We start from the raw sequence: 5,254 nt of genomic DNA on the forward strand, positions 1-5,254 counted from the left end.
TTTGGTGGACTGCCCTTCCAGATAAGGCCCAGGGTAATCTTTCAAGTACCTTCTTCCATGTTTTTTTCACTATCCTGGATTTATATAAATGAGCATGACATCCTCAGAAGGCATATCTTGAGGATGGAGGAGCCCAAGAGATGAAAGGCACCCGGTCCCCTAAGTAACCTAGCCTATCAACAGGAAAACCTATTTTTTGCTTACATGAGTGAGAAATAAATGTCTATATAGCGTATGAACCATCATACATTTAGAATACATTATATATTTTATACGCATTTTAGATTGAGTGTCTTTTTGGCATGATCAAAGTTTTGTTCAGTTTCTGAGTAAATATTTAATAAAAAATAAGTATTATGATAAAAAAATAATATAATTAGCATTTATTGAGGCTCTCCTGGCAGTCAATGGCATTGACCGACCAGTGATTACACTAGGCACTTCACATAGCCTAGCATGTTTAATTCCCTCACTACCCTTTTAGTTAGACATAACCAGTGTGCTCTCCAGGATGAGCAAACCAACGATCAACAGAGTTAAGTTACCCAAAGTTACTAAATGGCAGAGCTGAGTTCCACACCTGTCTGTCTGGCTCCTAACCTGTATTCTTCCCACTACACCACAATCTTTTTCCCCAAGTTCTTTTTTTCCTTCTTCACCTAAGGCCCCAAATTATGCCATGTCCTTAAAATAAAAAGATGCCATAAAATATTACTTGAGTCACGACCAAAAAGAAGAAGGAGGAGGAGAAGAGAAGAAAATAAAGCAAATTAATAAAATATTTTGAAATATACTTTTATATCTGTGCTTGATTTTCCACTGATCAGTGCAACAATTTGAGGAAAACTACAATAACCAATTCCATGATGGAGTCCTCAGAATTAGTAATTAATTGATATGAGTCTATTATAAAAGTTACTGACAATCCAAAAAGTATATAACATTATCCTAGAAAAGAATAAAAGATGGATTAGAGCACTGTTTGTTCACTACATCTACCATGATTTTGTTAAAAATAAATAAAAATAACTACTAAGGTAACACTTGTATGTTTTTATGACATACCTGAAGCATTACAAAACCTTTCTGGTCTCCACAAGGATTCTCTTGAGTTTCTCTTCGAAGGGTGTAACACATTTCTGCAGGATAGCAAAAATCAGTTTGAAGTGTGATTTTTAACTTTTGTTACAGCTTTGATGCAATGAGTAGTCAAAACAATTATTTTTAGTGATCTGGAATAATCATTTTATATTCAAATACTAATGGAAAAGGACTCTAACTCTGTTTCCATTTGAAAGTCTTTGCATTTCCTCTCTCAATTCTCCAGGAATGAATACATACCTACTTTACCCACCCAGAGCTCTTTGTGGCTTAGGAAACAATGCTAAAATCCCAACTCCTTTTTTTTTAAAGGATTAGTTTCCAAAGAACAGTCCTCCTTTAACTACTTGTCTTTTTTTCCTCCTCAATTCTGACTAAGAATAGAAATAATCATAGCAGAAAGGACCTAAATTTTCTACTGCACTACTGTAAGCCCAGTTGACTTCTCTTGCGCAAAGTAAACATTCTGTTTTGGGCATCTAAAATCTTGCAACTCTTATCCTGGAAAACTGCATGAAAATGAAAAATCTTAATCAGTAGCAGCAACTAGGGGGTTGCAAAAAGTACTGAAATATAAGTACTAAGATATTTGGCTATTCCAGACTACCTTGCAGATAACGCATGTGACTGCAGTATTTCTTGGCCAGAGGTCATCTATTTTTTAGAATGCCATTCCCTATTTTGTAAAAAACTGATATATCTTGAGGGTGTCTTATTAAAGTTTAAAGAGGATACAGTCAATCTTTTTGGTATTTCTTTTATAAATTATATAATGGTTTAAAAAGTAATCCTACACCTACAATTGGGTATTCTCTAGGAAATGAAAAACCCACTCTCATTTATACATTTTGTCCTCCCTAAATATACGAACAAAATATGCAGTTTTCCTAGCTAACTGATTGAAGGTGGTTGTGCAGAATAACAATATTCATGTCTAATCAAGACAGTTTCGGTACTCTCTCAGAAAAGTGAAATATCTTACCAAAGTTACTGGGCATGAAAAATGTTAAAAATTTTGTTGGTGGGTATTAAGGTGAGTTAGACAACATCATCAATATACATGAAATCCTTTCTAGATGTTCACATCTCTTAGAATCATCTCTCAGTGTTGCCATTGTATCTCTGACTTCTTCTCTGCAGGTGTGTGACAAGAAAGTTTGTCTAAATTTATTCTGATGGCTATGGTTGTCTGGGGAACACCCATAATACAAAAGAATGAGAACCCAAGAACAGAAAAATCTATACTCGAGACTGTTGTGGTTTGTCTCCACAACATCGATTCCCCTTTCCTTCTACATCCACTTATTGGGATATTCTCCCCTCCTCTCCTCTGGTTCCATGTGGTCTAGAAGGGGCTTTGCCACTCTTGATTCTATGATTGAAGCCCGTAGCCCAGGTGCAGTCAAGGACTTCCCTAACCATGGGGCATCTGGTAGCACAGCTGGGTAAGTGTCCAAATGTTGGTTTTGGCTCAGGTCATGATCTCAGGGTGGTAAGATGGAGCCCTGGGTCAGGCTGTGGGCTCAGCGCAGAGTCTGCTCGAGATTTTCTCTCTCTCTTCCCCTCCCTCACTGTCCCTCCCATGTGTGCTCTCTCTCCCCCAAAATAAATAAATAAGATCTTAAAAAAAAAAAAAAAAAAGGATTTCCCTAACCACAATGTTGATTCAGTAATGGACATCAGAATTAAGCCAGTCCTGTCAGAGCAAAGGCTAAGAGTTTTCAAAGAAAATAGGGTACAGACTGCCTATAATACAGCCAAAAGAGGAAAAAAACAAGGAAAGAGAAATAGGATCTTAATGAGATCTTTCTGATCCTTATATCCAGTTGTGCTTGCAGCCAGAGTACTTCTGGAATTTTGTGTCATGTGACTCAGGCTCAAGGCAGGTTTTCCATCCCATCACATGTTACCTAAAATACCCTGACTCCCTTCCACAGTCTTTGTTTATTGCCTTAATATTTTTTAATGACAGCACAGGAAAAATTTAAATGGCCTCCCTCTATCCAATGCAAAGGATCAGAACAACAACAATAATAAATCTACTAGGTTTTCCACAATAGCCGAAATGATTTCTGCCACTCCTTCACTCTAGCAATTGTGTGGTTGGTGGCTTCCCATAGGTTAAAGGCCCTTGCCACCAGATCATGCTGGGTAGGGGATAGGCAGAACATTCTCAAGACATCACTCATTCAAGATGACAATTAATAGGGTTTAAAATATGGTGTTACTGACCCTACATGTGCTGAAAATGTTAGCACGTCCACCTCCAAACTACTACTCTTAACTTGGGTATGAGATATTAAAACAAAAATAAAAACAAATGCAACAAAAATGTGACATAAACACAGGAGATAAGTACTCAGCTTATGTATAAAAATGTGGTTAAATTCAGTGTGATATACCATTTGTAGAAAAAATTTGAAAGTATGTCATTTTTTTCAAATTTTTGATTAAAAGTTATTTTCCTCTTTGAAAATGAAAATTGGTTTTTGTTCCTCTACTTGTCAAAGCCATTTAACTAGATCAGGTTAGAGGTCCTAATTACAAGTTGTTGGCAGCCTGTGTTTATTCTGAGATACAGTCTGACAAGTATACTGTTTGTTTGTTTTAATTTAAAGATAATTTACTACCCATAAAAGGTAAAAGATTAATGGTCCCAGAAATTGAAATCAGTTCCTTACTCACCAACTAGAGAGAGTCTAAGGAAGCCTATGTTTCTATACCAATTTGTGTCACAGGTGAAAATGTATTTTATACCCACAATAATTCAATCCTTGAGCTTTTCTCTTGAGATTGCTCACAAGGGTGCTAATTGCATTGGCGACTTTTGTTATACACACATGAAGAATTATTCTGAGTTCTCAACATCATTTTGTATAATATGACAGCTGGCAGATAGCAGTGACTTTTTATCAATACTGCCAATACTACCATTTTTAAACCAGAACACTCTATAACCCATTAGCAGTTCTACAACCACCATTTCTTCTTTCAACACAAAACTATAATTGTTTTACATTTACCTCTAAAGAAGCATTTCATCTATGCATAGATTGGTGCCTTCAATTGAATCTTCCAGTATAAAGATATTTATGTAGACACTGTTCAACAATTTAGAAAGTCTCTAAATTGCATTGGTATGATTATTGCAGATAGACTTCATTTTAGTTAGCCAAAAGATTTTAGTGGTTTTACATATATGACCTCTATAAGTAACCATTATTGTGAAGCAATAAATATTTAAACTGAAAAAAACAAAATTATAAAAAATAAGAAGGCAGACACCTCAGTAAGAAAAAATGTGCAAAGAACATGAACAGGTAATTCACAAAAAAAGACATACGAAGGTTCAGTAAGCATATGAACAAGAAGTTAATGTCATTAGTAATAAATGAAATACTTTCATATTTAGTATTAGTAAAACTACAGTGACAAATCATTTTTCACCCATGAGATTACCAAAGATTGAAGAGAGCAATGATACCTGACACTAACACTAATATGTGCAGGTGAAAATGTAAAATGTCAAAATAATTCTGTAGGAAAATTTAACAGTATTTATAAAAATTACTTTTTTAAAAGGATTTTTCATTTTTAGGAATTTATCCAAAGAAAACAATTAAAAATGGTACAAAATATTTGAACAAAAGTGTTTGTGACTACTTTAATATTAAACTGATAAGAACAGATACTACACTTGATCTTAGCCAAAAGGCCGAGAAGCGATGTGACAACTTTAATAAACCTTATGCCACAAAGGAATCTGCACTGTGTGTGTGCGTGTGTGTGTGTGTGTGTGTGTGTGTGTGTATGTTTTCTCACCTTTGTATCTTCAGTGCCATATATAGTGTCTGGCATACCAGAGGGATTCAATATTTGTTTAATTAATTTAACTAATGATTTACATTGTGAAAAAATTTTACTCCATCTAAATATCCAGCATTAAGGCATTGGGAAAAGAAATTATGATATGGTTTTACAATTAAATATTATGCACCTTTAGAAAATAATGTCAGTATGTATTGACATGGAATGACAATTACAATAAATTATCAATTTATAAAATAATATGGTTTAATTTTATAAAAATAAATTTTAAAATATTTCCAGAATATATTCTACACTATAATATTGAGTGATATGCATGAGTTAT

At 34.4% G+C, this 5,254-nt stretch overlaps 1 pseudogene; it reads right to left on the reverse strand.

Annotated features, from left to right (window-relative positions):
• Nucleotides 1-4,724: 4,724 nt before the first annotated feature.
• On the reverse strand, nt 4,725-4,828 carry LOC123836920 (U2 spliceosomal RNA; annotated as a pseudogene).
• Between the last annotated feature and the right edge of the window lie 426 nt (nt 4,829-5,254).

Source organism: Mirounga angustirostris, unplaced genomic scaffold, assembly GCF_029215605.1.
Source record: "Mirounga angustirostris isolate CCGP_5_RB_7025 unplaced genomic scaffold, mMirAng1.0.hap1 SCAF_7, whole genome shotgun sequence".
Classification (NCBI taxonomy): Eukaryota; Metazoa; Chordata; class Mammalia; order Carnivora; family Phocidae; genus Mirounga; species Mirounga angustirostris.